We start from the raw sequence: 18,592 nt of genomic DNA on the forward strand, positions 1-18,592 counted from the left end.
ACCTGTATAAACATGGAAATATCAGCACCGCTATCTGTATGAACATGGAAATAACTACTCCGCTATCTCTATGAACATGGAAATATCTACACCGCTATCTGTATGAACATGGAAATAGCTACACCGCTATCTGTATGAACATGGAAATATCTACACCACTATCTGTATAAACATGGAAATATGTACACTGCTATCTGTATAAACATGGAAATATCAGCACCGCTATCTGTATGAACATGGAAATATCAGCCCCTCTATCTGTATGAACATGGAAGTATCTACACCGCAATGTGTATGAACATGGAAATATATGCACCGCTATCTGTTTGAACATGGAAATATCTAAACCGCTATCTGCATGAAAATGGAAATAAATACACAGCTATGTGCATATACATGGAAATATCTACACAGCTATGTCTTTACACATGGAAATAACAACACAGCTATCTGTATGAACATGGAAATATCTTCACCGCCATCTGTATGAACATGGATATATCTACACAGCCATCTGGATGAACATGGAAATATCTACACTGCTATCTCTGTAAACATGCATAGACCTTCACCGCTATCTGTATAAACATGGAAATATCTACACCGCTATCTGTAGGAACATGGAAATATCTACACCGCTATCTGTATGAACATGGAAATATCTACACCGCTATCTGTTTGAACATGGAAATATCTACACCGCTAACTGCATGAAGATGGAAATATCTACACTGCTATCTGCATATACATTTAAATATCTACACAGCTATCTCTTTACACATGGAAATAACTACACCGCCATCTGTATGAACATATAAATATCTACACCGCCATCTGTATTAAGAAGGAAATATCTAAACCGCTATCTGAATAAACATGGAAATATCTACACCGCTGCCTGTATAAACATGGAAATATCTACACCGCTATCTGCACATACATGGAAATATCTACACCACTACCTGTATAAACATGGAAATATCAGCACCGCTATCTGTATGAACATGGAAATATCTACACCGCTATCTGTATGAACATGGAAATATCTACACCGCTATCTGTATGAACATGGAAATATCTACACTGCTATCTGTATGAACATGGAAATATCTACACCGCTATCTGTTTGAACATGGAAATATCTACACCGCTGTCTGCATGAAAATGGAAATATCTACAAAGCTATCTGCATATACATGGAAATGTCTACACAGCTATCTCTTTACACATGGAAATAACTACACTGCTATCTCTATGAACATGGAAATATCTACACCGCCATCTGTATGAACATGGAATTATCTGCACCGCCATCTGTATGAATATATAAATATCTTCACCGCCATCTGTATTAAGAAGGAGATACCTCCACTGCTATCTGTATAAACATGGAAATATCTACACCGCTATCTGTATAAACATGGAAATATCTACACCGCTACCTGTATAAACATGGAAATATCAGCACCGCTATCTGTACGAACATGGAAATATCATCCCCTCTATCTGTATGAACATGGAGATATCTACACCGCTATCTGTATGAACATGGAAATATCCACACCGCTATGTGTATGAACATGGAAATACCTTCACTGCCATCTGAATGAACATGGATATATCTACACAGCCATCTGAATGAACATGGATATATCTACACAGGCCTCTGGATGAACATGGAAATATCCACACCGCTATCTCTGTAAACATGCATACATCTTCACCGCTATCTGTATAAACATGGAAATATCTACACCGCTATCTGTATGAACATGGAAATATCTACACCGCTATCTGTTTGAAGATGGAAATATATACACAGCTATCTGCATGAAAATGGAAATATCTACACAGCTATCTGCATATACATGGAAATATCTACACAGCTTTCTCTTTACACATGGAAATAACTACACCGCTATCTGTATGAACATGGAAATATCTACACCGCCATCTGTATGAACATGGAAATATCTGCACCGCCATATGTATGAACATATAAATATCTACACCGCCATCTGTATTAAGATGGAGATATCTACACCGCTATCTGAATAAACATGGAAATATCTACACCGCTATCTGTGTAAACATGCATATATCTTCGCCGCTATCTGTATAAACATGTAAATATCTACACCGCTATCTGTATGAACATGGAAATATCTACACCGCTATCTGTTTGAACAAGGAAATATCTACACCGCTATCTGCATGAAAATGGAAATATCTACACTGCTATCTGCATATACATTTAAATATCTACAAAGCTATCTCTTTACACATGGAAATAACTACACCGCAATCTGTATGAACAGGGAAATATCTACACCGCCATCCGTATGAACATGGAAATATCTGCACCGACAACTGTATGAACATATAAATATCTACACCGCCATCTGTATTAAGATGGAGATATCTACACTGCTATCTGTATAAACATGGAAATATCTACACCGCCATCTCTGTGAACATATAAATATCTACACCGCCATCTGTATTAAGAAGTAAATATCTAAACCGCTATCTGTATAAACATGGAAATATCTACACGGCTATCTGTATGAACATGGAAATATCTACACCGCTATCTGTATGAACATGGAAATATCTTCACCGCTATCTGTATGAACATGGATATATCTACACAGCCATCTTGATAAACATGGAAATATCTACACCGCTATCTGTATGAACATGGAAATAGCTACACCGCTATCTGCATGAAAATGGAAATATCTACACCGCTATCTGTATGAACATGGAAATATCTACACCGCTATCTGTATGAACTTGGAAATATCTACACCGCCATCTGTATGAACATGGAAATATCTGCACAGCCATCTGTATGAACATATAAATATCTACACCACCATCTGTATGAAGATGGAGATATCTACACTGCTATCTGTATAAACATGGAAATATCTACACCGCCATCTGTATGAACATATAAATATCTACACCGCCATCTGTATTAAGAAGGAAATATCTAAACCGCTATCTGTATAAACATGGAAATATCTACACCGCTGACTGTATAAACATGCGTACATCTTCACCGATATCTGTATAAACATGGAAATATCTACACCGCTATCTGTATGAACATGGAAATATCTACACCGCTATCTGTATGAACATGGAAATATCTACACCGCAATCTGTTTGAACATGGAAATATCTACACCGCTATCTGCATGAATATGGAAATATCTACACTGCTATCTGCATATACATTTAAATATCTAAACAGCTATCTCTTTACACATGGAAATAACTACACCGCTATCTGTATGAACATGGAAATATCTACACCGCCATCTGTATGAACATGGAAATATCTGCACCGCCATCTGCATGAACATATAAATATCTACACCGCCATCTGTATTAAGATGGAGATATCTACACTGCTATCTGTATAAACATGGAAATATCAGCACCGCTATCTGTATGAACATGGAAATATCTACACCGCTATCTGTATGAACATGGAAATATCCACACCGCTATCTGTATGAACATTTAAATATCTACACCGCTATCTGTATGAACATGGAAATATGTACACCACTATCTGTATGAACATGGAAATATCTACACTGCTATCTGTATGAAGATGGAAATATCTACAAAGCTATCTGAATGAACATGGAAATATCTACACCGCTATCTGTTTGAACATGTAAATATCTACACCGCTATCTGCATGAAAATGGAAATATCTACACAGCTATCTGCATATACATGGAAATATCTACACAGCTATCCCTTTACACATGGAAATAACTACACCGCTATCTCTATAAACACGGAAATATCTACACCGCCATCTGTATGAACGTGGAAATATCTGCGCCGCCATCTGTATGAACATATAAATATCTACACCGCCATCTGTATTAAGATGGAGATATCTACATCGCTATCTGTATAAACTTGGAAATATCTACACCGCTATCTGTATAAACATGGAAATACCTACACCGCTATCTGTATAAACATGGAAATATCTACACCGCTACCTGTATAAACATGGAAATATCAGCACCGCTATCTGTATGAACATGGAAGTAACTACTCCGCTATCTCTATGAACATGGAAATATCTACACCGCTATCTGTATGAACATGGAAATAGCTACACCGCTATCTGTATGAACATGGAAATATCTACACCACTATCTGTATAAACATGGAAATATGTACACTGCTATCTGTATAAACATGGAAATATCAGCACCGCTATCTGTATGAACATGGAAATATCAGCCCCTCTATCTGTATGAACATGGAAGTATCTACACCGCTATGTGTATGAACATGGAAATATATGCACCGCTGTCTGTTTGAACATGGAAATATCTAAACCGCTATCTGCATGAAAATGGAAATAAATACACAGCTATGTGCATATACATGGAAATATCTACACAGCTATGTCTTTACACATGGAAATAACAACACAGCTATCTGTATGAACATGGAAATATCTTCACCGCCATCTGTATGAACATGGATATATCTACACAGCCATCTGGATGAACATGGAAATATCTACACTGCTATCTCTGTAAACATGCATAGACATTCACCGCTATCTGTATAAACATGGAAATATCTACACCGCTATCTGTAGGAACATGGAAATATCTACACCGCTATCTGTATGAACATGGAAATATCTACACCGCTATCTGTTTGAACATGGAAATATCTACACCGCTATCTGCATGAAGATGGAAATATCTACACTGCTATCTGCATATACATTTAAATATCTACACAGCTATCTCTTTACACATGGAAATAACTACACCGCCATCTGTATGAACATATAAATATCTACACCGCCATCTGTATTAAGATGGAGATATCTACACTGCTATCTGTATAAACATGGAAATACCTACACCGCCATCTCTATGAACATATAAATATCTACACCGCCATCTGTATTAAGAAGGAAATATCTAAACCGCTATCTGTATAAACATGGAAATATCTACACCGCTGCCTGTATAAACATGGAAATATCAGCACCGCTATCTGTATGAACATGGAAATATCTACACCGCTATCTGTATGAACATGGAAATATCTACACCGCTATCTGTATGAACATGGAAATAGCTACACCGCTATCTGTATGAACATGGAAATATCTACACCGCTATCTGTATGAACATGGAAATATCTACACCGCTATCTGTTTGAACATGGAAATATCTACACCGCTATCTGCATGAAAATGGAAATATCTACACTGCTATCTGCATATACATTTAAATATCTACACAGCTATCTCTTTACACATGGAAATAACTACACCGCTATCTGTATGAACATGGAAATATCTACACCGCCATCTGTATGAACATGGAAATATCTGCACCGACATCTGTATGAAAATATAAATATCTACACCGCCATATTTATTAAGATGGAGATACCTACACTGCTATCTGTATGAACATGGAAATATCTACACCGCCATCTCTACGAACATACAAATATCTACACCGCCATCTGTATTAAGAAGGAAATATCTAAACCGCTATCTGTATAAACATGGAAATATCTACACCGCTGCCTGTATAAACATGGAAATATCTACACCGCTATCTGCACATACATGGAAATATCTACACCACTACCTGTATAAACATGGAAATATCAGCACCGCTATCTGTATGAACATGGAAATATCTACACCGCTATCTGTATGAACATGGAAATAACTACACCGCTATCTGTATGAACATGGAAATATCTACACTGCTATCTGTATGAACATGGAAATATCTACACCGCTATCTGTTTGAACATGGAAATATCTACACCGCTGTCTGCATGAAAATGGAAATATCTACAAAGCTATCTGCATATACATGGAAATGTCTACACAGCTATCTCTTTACACATGGAAATAACTACACTGCTATCTCTATGAACATGGAAATATCTACACCGCCATCTGTATGAACATGGAATTATCTGCACCGCCATCTGTATGAATATATATATATCTTCACCGCCATCTGTATTAAGAAGGAGATACCTCTACTGCTATCTGTATAAACATGGAAATATCTACACCGCTATCTGTATAAACATGGAAATATCTACACCGCTACCTGTATAAACATGGAAATATCAGCACCGCTATCTGTATGAACATGGAAATATCATCCCCTCTATCTGTATGAACATGGAGATATCTACACCGCTATCTGTATGAACATGGAAATATCTACACCGCTATGTGTATGAACATGGAAATACCTTCACTGCCATCTGAATGAACATGGATATATCTACACAGCCATCTGAATGAACATGGATATATCTACACAGCCCTCTGGATGAACATGGAAATATCCACACCGCTATCTCTGTAAACATGCATACACCTTCACCGCTATCTGTATAAACATGGAAATATCTACACCGCTATCTGTATGAACATGGAAATATCTACACCGCTATCTGTATAAACCTGGAAATATCTACATCGCTATCTGTATAAACATGGAAATATCTACAGCGCTATCTGTATAAACATGGAAATTTCTACACCGCTACCTGTATAAACATGGAAATATCAGCACCGCTATGTATAGGAACATGGAAATATCTACACCGCTATCTGTACGAACATGGAAATATCTTCACCGCTATCTGTATGAACATGGAAACAGCTACACCGCTATCTTTATGAACATGGAAATATCTACACCGCTATCTGTATGAACATGGATATATCTACACAGCCATCTGGATGAACATGGAAATATCTACACCGTTATCTGTATGAACATGGAAATATCCTCACCGCTATCTATGTATACATGCATTCATCTTCACCGCTATCTATATAAACATGGAAATATCTACATCGCTATCTGTTTGAAGATGGAAATATATACACAGCTATCTGCATTAAAATGGAAATATCAACACAGCTATCTGCATATACATGGAAATATCTACACAGCTATCACTTTACACATGGAAATAACTACACCGCTATCTGTATGAACATGGAAATATCTTCACCGCCATCTGTATGAACATGGAAATATCTACAAAGCTCTCTGAATGAACATGGAAATTTCTACACCGCTATCTGTTTGAACATGTAAATATCTACACCGCTATCTGCATGAAAATGGAAATATCTACACCGCTATCTGTATGAACATGGAAATATCTACTCTGCTATCTGTATGAACATGGAAATAGCTACACCGTTATCTGTATGAACATGGAAATAGCTACACCGCTATCTGTATGAACATGGAAATAGCAACACCGTTATCTGTATCAACATGGAAATAGCTACACCGCTATCTGTATGAACATGGATATATCTACACAGCCATCTGGATGAACATGGAAATATCTACACCGCTATCTGTATGAACATGGAAATATCTACACCGCTATCTGTGTGAACATGGATATATCTACACAGCCATCTGGATGAACATGGAAATATCTATACCGCTATCTGTGTAAACATGCATAGATCTTCACCGCTATCTGTATAAACATGGAAATATCTACACCGCTATCTGTATGAACATGGAAATAGCAACACCGTTATCTGTATCAACATGGAAATAGCTACACCGCTATCTGTATGAACATGGAAGTATCTACACCGCTATCTCTATGAACATGGATATATCTACACAGCCATCTGGATGAACATGGAAATATCTACACCGCTATCTGTATGAACATGGAAATATCTACACCGCTATCTGTGTGAACATGGATATATCTACACAGCCATCTGGATGAACATGGAAATATCTATACCGCTATCTGTGTAAACATGCATAGATCTTCACCGCTATCTGTATAAACATGGAAATATCTACACCGCTATCTGTAGGAACATGGAAATATCTACACCGCTATCTGTATGAACATGGAAATATCTACACCGCTATCTGTTTGAACATGGAAATATCTACACCGCTATCTGCATGAAGATGGAAATATCTACACTGCTATCTGCATATACATTTAAATATCTACACAGCTATCTCTTTACACATGGAAATAACTACACCGCCATCTGTATGAACATATAAATATCTACACCGCCATCTGTATTAAGATGGAGATATCTACACTGCTATCTGTATGAACATGGAAATACCTACACCGCCATCTCTATGAACATATAAATATCTACAAAGCCATCTGTATTAAGAAGGAAATATCTAAACCGCTATCTGTATAAACATGGAAATATCTAAACCGCTGCCTGTATAAACATGGAAATATCAGCACCGCTATCTGTATGAACATGGAAATATCTACACCGCTATCTGTATGAACATGGAAATATCTACACCGCTATCTGTATGAACATGGAAATAGCTACACCGCTATCTGTATGAACATGGAAATATCTACACCGCTATCTGTATGAACATGGAAATATCTACACCGCTATCTGTTTGAACATGGAAATATCTACACCGCTATCTGCATGAAAATGGAAATATCTACACTGCTATCTGCATATACATTTAAATATCTACACAGCTATCTCTTTACACATGGAAATAACTACACCGCTATCTGTATGAACATGGAAATATCTACACCGCCATCTGTATGAACATGGAAATATCTGCACCGACATCTGTATGAAAATATAAATATCTACACCGCCATATTTATTAAGATGGAGATACCTACACTGCTATCTGTATGAACATGGAAATATCTACACCGCCATCTCTACGAACATACAAATATCTACACCGCCATCTGTATTAAGAAGGAAATATCTAAACCGCTATCTGTATAAACATGGAAATATCTACACCGCTGCCTGTATAAACATGGAAATATCTACACCGCTATCTGCACATACATGGAAATATCTACACCACTACCTGTATAAACATGGAAATATCAGCACCGCTATCTGTATGAACATGGAAATATCTACACCGCTATCTGTATGAACATGGAAATAACTACACCGCTATCTGTATGAACATGGAAATATCTACACTGCTATCTGTATGAACATGGAAATATCTACACCGCTATCTGTTTGAACATGGAAATATCTACACCGCTGTCTGCATGAAAATGGAAATATCTACAAAGCTATCTGCATATACATGGAAATGTCTACACAGCTATCTCTTTACACATGGAAATAACTACACTGCTATCTCTATGAACATGGAAATATCTACACCGCCATCTGTATGAACATGGAATTATCTGCACCGCCATCTGTATGAATATATATATATCTTCACCGCCATCTGTATTAAGAAGGAGATACCTCTACTGCTATCTGTATAAACATGGAAATATCTACACCGCTATCTGTATAAACATGGAAATATCTACACCGCTACCTGTATAAACATGGAAATATCAGCACCGCTATCTGTATGAACATGGAAATATCATCCCCTCTATCTGTATGAACATGGAGATATCTACACCGCTATCTGTATGAACATGGAAATATCTACACCGCTATGTGTATGAACATGGAAATACCTTCACTGCCATCTGAATGAACATGGATATATCTACACAGCCATCTGAATGAACATGGATATATCTACACAGCCCTCTGGATGAACATGGAAATATCCACACCGCTATCTCTGTAAACATGCATACACCTTCACCGCTATCTGTATAAACATGGAAATATCTACACCGCTATCTGTATGAACATGGAAATATCTACACCGCTATCTGTATAAACCTGGAAATATCTACATCGCTATCAGTATAAACATGGAAATATCTACAGCGCTATCTGTATAAACATGGAAATTTCTACACCGCTACCTGTATAAACATGGAAATATCAGCACCGCTATGTATAGGAACATGGAAATATCTACACCGCTATCTGTACGAACATGGAAATATCTTCACCGCTATCTGTATGAACATGGAAATATCTACACCGCTATCTTTATGAACATGGAAATATCTACACCGCTATCTGTATGAACATGGATATATCTACACAGCCATCTGGATGAACATGGAAATATCTACACCGTTATCTGTATGAACATGGAAATATCCTCACCGCTATCTATGTATACATGCATTCATCTTCACCGCTATCTATATAAACATGGAAATATCTACATCGCTATCTGTTTGAAGATGGAAATATATACACAGCTATCTGCATTAAAATGGAAATATCAACACAGCTATCTGCATATACATGGAAATATCTACACAGCTATCACTTTACACATGGAAATAACTACACCGCTATCTGTATGAACATGGAAATATCTTCACCGCCATCTGTATGAACATGGAAATATCTACAAAGCTCTCTGAATGAACATGGAAATTTCTACACCGCTATCTGTTTGAACATGTAAATATCTACACCGCTATCTGCATGAAAATGGAAATATCTACACCGCTATCTGTATGAACATGGAAATATCTGCACCGCCATCTGTATGAACATGGATATATCTACACAGCCATCTTGATAAACATGGAAATATCTACACCGCTATCTGTATGAACATGGAAATAGCTACACCGCTATCTGTATGAAAATGGAAATATCTACACCGCTATCTGTATGAACATGGAAATATCTACACTGCTATCTGTATGAACTTGGAAATATCTACACCGCCATCTGTATGAACATGGAAATATCTGCACCGCCATCTGTATGAACATATAAATATCTACACCACCATCTGTATTAAGATGGAGATATCTACACTGCTATCTGTATAAACATGGAAATATCTACACCGCCATATGTATGAACATATAAATATCTACACCGCCATCTGTATTAAGAAGGAAATATCTAAACCGCTATCTGTATAAACATGGAAATATCTACACCGCTGACTGTATAAACATGCGTACATCTTCACCGATATCTGTATAAACATGGAAATATCTACACCGCTATCTGTATGAACATGGAAATATCTACACCGCTATCTGTATGAACATGGAAATATCTACACCGCAATCTGTTTGAACATGGAAATATCTACACCGCTATCTGCATGAATATGGAAATATCTACACTGCTATCTGCATATACATTTAAATATCTAAACAGCTATCTCTTTACACATGGAAATAACTACACCGCTATCTGTATGAACATGGAAATATCTACACCGCCATCTGTATGAACATGGAAATATCTGCACCGCCATCTGCATGAACATATAAATATCTACACCGCCATCTGTATTAAGATGGAGATATCTACACTGCTATCTGTATAAACATGGAAATATCAGCACCGCTATCTGTATGAACATGGAAATATCTACACCGCTATCTGTATGAACATGGAAATATCTACACCGCTATCTGTATGAACATTTAAATATCTACACCGCTATCTGTATGAACATGGAAATATGTACACCACTATCTGTATGAACATGGAAATATCTACACTGCTATCTGTATGAAGATGGAAATATCTACAAAGCTATCTGAATGAACATGGAAATATCTACACCGCTATCTGTTTGAACATGTAAATATCTACACCGCTATCTGCATGAAAATGGAAATATCTACACAGCTATCTGCATATACATGGAAATATCTACACAGCTATCCCTTTACACATGGAAATAACTACACCGCTATCTCTATAAACACGGAAATATCTACACCGCCATCTGTATGAACGTGGAAATATCTGCGCCGCCATCTGTATGAACATATAAATATCTACACCGCCATCTGTATTAAGATGGAGATATCTACATCGCTATCTGTATAAACTTGGAAATATCTACACCGCTATCTGTATAAACATGGAAATACCTACACCGCTATCTGTATAAACATGGAAATATCTACACCGCTACCTGTATAAACATGGAAATATCAGCACCGCTATCTGTATGAACATGGAAATAACTACTCCGCTATCTCTATGAACATGGAAATATCTACACCGCTATCTGTATGAACATGGAAATAGCTACACCGCTATCTGTATGAACATGGAAATATCTACACCACTATCTGTATAAACATGGAAATATGTACACTGCTATCTGTATAAACATGGAAATATCAGCACCGCTATCTGTATGAACATGGAAATATCAGCCCCTCTATCTGTATGAACATGGAAGTATCTACACCGCTATGTGTATGAACATGGAAATATATGCACCGCTATCTGTTTGAACATGGAAATATCTAAACCGCTATCTGCATGAAAATGGAAATAAATACACAGCTATGTGCATATACATGGAAATATCTACACAGCTATGTCTTTACACATGGAAATAACAACACAGCTATCTGTATGAACATGGAAATATCTTCACCGCCATCTGTATGAACATGGATATATCTACACAGCCATCTGGATGAACATGGAAATATCTACACTGCTATCTCTGTAAACATGCATAGACATTCACCGCTATCTGTATAAACATGGAAATATCTACACCGCTATCTGTAGGAACATGGAAATATCTACACCGCTATCTGTATGAACATGGAAATATCTACACCGCTATCTGTTTGAACATGGAAATATCTACACCGCTATCTGCATGAAAATGGAAATATCTACACTGCTATCTGCAAATACATTTAAATATCTACACAGCTATCTCTTTACACATGGAAATAACTACACCGCCATCTGTATGAACATATAAATATCTACACCGCCATCTGTATTAAGATGGAGATATCTACACTGCTATCTGTATAAACATGGAAATACCTACACCGCCATCTCTATGAACATATAAATATCTACACCGCCATCTGTATTAAGAAGGAAATATCTAAACCGCTATCTGTATAAACATGGAAATATCTACACCGCTGCCTGTATAAACATGGAAATATCAGCACCGCTATCTGTATGAACATGGAAATATCTACACCGCTATCTGTATGAACATGGAAATATCTACACCGCTATCTGTATGAACATGGAAATAGCTACACCGCTATCTGTATGAACATGGAAATATCTACACCGCTATCTGTATGAACATGGAAATATCTACACCGCTATCTGTTTGAACATGGAAATATCTACACCGCTATCTGCATGAAAATGGAAATATCTACACTGCTATCTGCATATACATTTAAATATCTACACAGCTATCTCTTTACACATGGAAATAACTACACCGCTATCTGTATGAACATGGAAATATCTACACCGCCATCTGTATGAACATGGAAATATCTGCACCGACATCTGTATGAACATATAAATATCTACACCGCCATATTTATTAAGATGGAGATACCTACACTGCTATCTGTATGAACATGGAAATATCTACACCGCCATCTCTACGAACATACAAATATCTACACCGCCATCTGTATTAAGAAGGAAATATCTAAACCGCTATCTGTATAAACATGGAAATATCTACACCGCTGCCTGTATAAACATGGAAATATCTACACCGCTATCTGCACATACATGGAAATATCTACACCACTACCTGTATAAACATGGAAATATCAGCACCGCTATCTGTATGAAAATGGAAATATCTACACCGCTATCTGTATGAACATGGAAATAACTACACCGCTATCTGTATGAACATGGAAATATCTACACTGCTATCTGTATGAACATGGAAATATCTACACCGCTATCTGTTTGAACATGGAAATATCTACACCGCTGTCTGCATGAAAATGGAAATATCTACAAAGCTATCTGCATATACATGGAAATGTCTACACAGCTATCTCTTTACACATGGAAATAACTACACTGCTATCTCTATGAACATGGAAATATCTACACCGCCATCTGTATGAACATGGAATTATCTGCACCGCCATCTGTATGAATATATATATATCTTCACCGCCATCTGTATTAAGAAGGAGATACCTCTACTGCTATCTGTATAAACATGGAAATATCTACACCGCTATCTGTATAAACATGGAAATATCTACACCGCTACCTGTATAAACATGGAAATATCAGCACCGCTATCTGTATGAACATGGAAATATCATCCCCTCTATCTGTATGAACATGGAGATATCTACACCGCTATCTGTATGAACATGGAAATATCTACACCGCTATGTGTATGAACATGGAAATACCTTCACTGCCATCTGAATGAACATGGATATATCTACACAGCCATCTGAATGAACATGGATATATCTACACAGCCCTCTGGATGAACATGGAAATATCCACACCGCTATCTCTGTAAACATGCATACACCTTCACCGCTATCTGTATAAACATGGAAATATCTACACCGCTATCTGTATGAACATGGAAATATCTACACCGCTATCTGTATAAACCTGGAAATATCTACATCGCTATCTGTATAAACATGGAAATATCTACAGCGCTATCTGTATAAACATGGAAATTTCTACACCGCTACCTGTATAAACATGGAAATATCAGCACCGCTATGTATAGGAACATGGAAATATCTACACCGCTTTCTGTACGAACATGGAAATATCTTCACCGCTATCTGTATGAACATGGAAACAGCTACACCGCTATCTTTATGAACATGGAAATATCTACACCGCTATCTGTATGAACATGGATATATCTACACAGCCATCTGGATGAACATGGAAATATCTACACCGTTATCTGTATGAACATGGAAATATCCTCACCGCTATCTATGTATACATGCATTCATCTTCACCGCTATCTATATAAACATGGAAATATCTACACCGCTATCTGTTTGAAGATGGAAATATATACACAGCTATCTGCATTAAAATGGAAATATCAACACAGCTATCTGCATATACATGGAAATATCTACACAGCTATCCCTTTACACATGGAAATAACTACACCGCTATCTGTATGAACATGGAAATATCTTCACCGCCATCTGTATGAACATGGAAATATCTACAAAGCTCTCTGAATGAACATGGAAATTTCTACACCGCTATCTGTTTGAACATGTAAATATCTACACCGCTATCTGCATGAAAATGGAAATATCTACACCGCTATCTGTATGAACATGGAAATATCTACTCTGCTATCTGTGTGAACATGGAAATAGCTACACCGTTATCTGTATGAACATGGAAATAGCTACACCGCTATCTGTATGAACATGGAAATAGCTACACCGTTATCTGTATCAACATGGAAATAGCTACACCGCTATCTGTATGAACATGGAAGTATCTACACCGCTATCTCTATGAACATGGATATATCTACACAGCCATCTGGATGAACATGGAAATATCTACACCGCTATCTGTATGAACATGGAAATATCTACACCGCTATCTGTGTGAACATGGATATATCTACACAGCCATCTGGATGAACATGGAAATATCTATACCGCAATATGTGTAAACATGCATAGATCTTCACCGCTATCTGTATAAACATGGAAATATCTACACCGCTATCTGTATGAACATGGAAATATCTACACCGCTATCTCTATTAACATGGAAATATCTACACCGCTATCTGTTTGAAGATGGAAATATCTACACCGCTATCTGCATGAAAATGGAAATATCTGCACTGCTATATGCATATACATGGAAATATCTACACAGCTATCTCTTTACACATGGAAATAACTACACCGCTATCTGTATGAACATGGAAATATCTACACCGCCATCTGTATGAACATGGAAATATCTGCACCGCCATCTGTATGAACATATAAATATCTAAACCGCCATCTGTATTAAGATGGAGATATCTACACTGCTATCTGTATAAACATATAAATATCTACACCGCTATCTGTATAAACATGGAAATATCTACACCGCTATCTGTATAAACATGGAAATATCAGCACCGCTATTTTTATGAACATGGAAATATCAGCCCCTCTATCTGTATGAACATGGAAGTATCTACACCGATATCTGTATGAACATGGAAATATCTACACCGCTATCTGTATGAACATGGAAATACCTTCACTGCCATCTGTATGAACATGGATATATCTACACAGCCATCTGGATGAACATGGAAATATCTACACCGCAATCTGTATGAACATGGAAATATCTACACCGCTATCTGTGTAAACATGCATACATCTTAACCGCTATCAGTATAAACATGGAAATATCTACACCGCTATCTGTATGAACATGGAAATAGCTACACCGCTATCTGTATGAACATGGAAATATCTACACCGCTTTCTGTATGAACATGGATATATCTACACAGCCATCTGGATGAACATGGAAATATCTACACCGCTATCTGTGTAAACATTCATATATCTTCACCGCTATCTGTATAAATATGGAAATATCTACACCACTATCTGTATGAACATGGAAATATCTACACCGCTATCAGTATGAACATGGAAATATCTACACCGCTATCTGTTTGAACATGGAAATATCTACACCGCTATCTGCATGAAAATGGAAATATCTACACTGCTATCTGCAAATACATGGAAATATCTACACAGCTATCTCTTTACACATGGAAATAACTACACCGCTATCTGTATGAACACGGAAATATCCACACCGCCATCTGTATGAACATGGAAATATCTGCACCGCCATCTGTATGAACCTATAAATATCTACACCGCCATCTGTATTACGATGGAGATATCTACACCGCTATCTCTATAAACATGGAAATATCTACACCGCTATCTGTATAAACATGGAAATATCTACACCGCTATCTGTTTAAACATGGAAATATCAGCACCGCTATCTGTATGAACATGGAAATATCTACAACGCTATCTGTATGAACATGGAAATATCTACACCGCTATCTGTATGAACATTGATATATCTACACAGCCCTCTGGATGAACATGGAAATATCCACACCGCTATCTGTGTAAACATGCATACATCTTCACTGCTATCTGTATAAACATGGAAATATCTACACTGCTATCTGTATGAACATGGAAATATCTACACCGCTATCTGTATGAATATGGAAATATCTTCACCGCTATCTGTATGAACATGGATATATCTACACAGCCATCTGGATAAACATGGAAATATCTACACCGCTATCTGTATGAACATGGAAATAGCTACACCGCTATCTGTATGAAAATGGAAATATCTACACCGCTAACTGTATGAACATGGAAATACCTACACCGCTATCTGTATGAACTTGGAAATATCTTCACCGCCATCTGTATGAACATGGATATATATACAGAGCCATCTGGATGAACATGGAAATATCTACACAGCTATCTGTATGAACATGGAAATATATAGACCGCTATCTGTGTAAACATGCATACATCTTCACCGCTATCTGTATAAACACAGAAATATCTACACCGCTATCTGTATGAACATGGAAATAGCTACACCGCTATCTGTATGAACATGGAAATACCTACACTGCTATCTGTTTGAACATGGAAGTATCTACACCGCTATCTGCATGAAAATGGAAATATCTACACAGCTATCTGCATATACATGGAAATATCTACAAAGCTATCTCTTTACACATGGAAATAACTACACCGCTATCTCTATAAACATGGAAATATCTACACCGCCATCTGTATGAACATGGAAATATCTGAACCGCCATCTCTATGAACATATAAATATCTGCACCGCCATCTGTATTAAGATGGAGATATCTACACCGCTATCTGTATAAACATGGAAATATCTACACCGCTATCTGTATAAACATGGAAATATCAGCACCGCTATCTGTATGAACATGGAAATATCTACACCGCTATCTGTATAAACAAGGAAATATCTACACCGCTATCTGTATAAACATGGAAATATCAGCACCGCTATCTGTATGAACATGGAAATATCTACACCGCTATCTTTATGAACATGGAAATATCTACACCGATATCTGTATGAACATGGAAATATCTTCACTGCCATCAGTATGAACATGGATATATCTACACAGCCATCTGGATGAACATGGAAATATCTACACCACTATCTGTATGAACATGGAAATATCTACACTGCTATCTGTGAAAACATGCATACATCTTCACCGCTATCTGTACAAACAGGGAAATATCTACACCGCTATCTGTATAAGCAGGGAAATATGTACACCACTACCTGTATAAACATGGAAATATCTGCACCGCTATCTGTATGAACATGGAAATATCTACGCAGCCATCTGGATGAATATGGAAATATCAGCACCGCTATCTGTATGAACATGGATATGTCTACACAGCCATCTGGATGAACATGGAAATATCTACACTGCTATCTGTATGAACATGGAAATATCTACACAGCTATCTGTGTAAACAAGCATACATCTTCACCGCTATCTGTATAAACATGGAAATATCTACACCGATATCTGTATGAACATGGAAATATCTACACCGCTATCTGCATGAAAATGGAAATATCTACACAGCTATCTGCATATACGTGGAAATATCTACAAAGCTATCTCTTTACACATGGAAATAACTACACCGATATCTCTATAAACATGGAAAGATCTACACCGCC

Source organism: Gorilla gorilla, chromosome Y, assembly GCF_029281585.2.
Source record: "Gorilla gorilla gorilla isolate KB3781 chromosome Y, NHGRI_mGorGor1-v2.1_pri, whole genome shotgun sequence".
In the NCBI taxonomy this organism is placed as follows: Eukaryota; Metazoa; Chordata; class Mammalia; order Primates; family Hominidae; genus Gorilla; species Gorilla gorilla.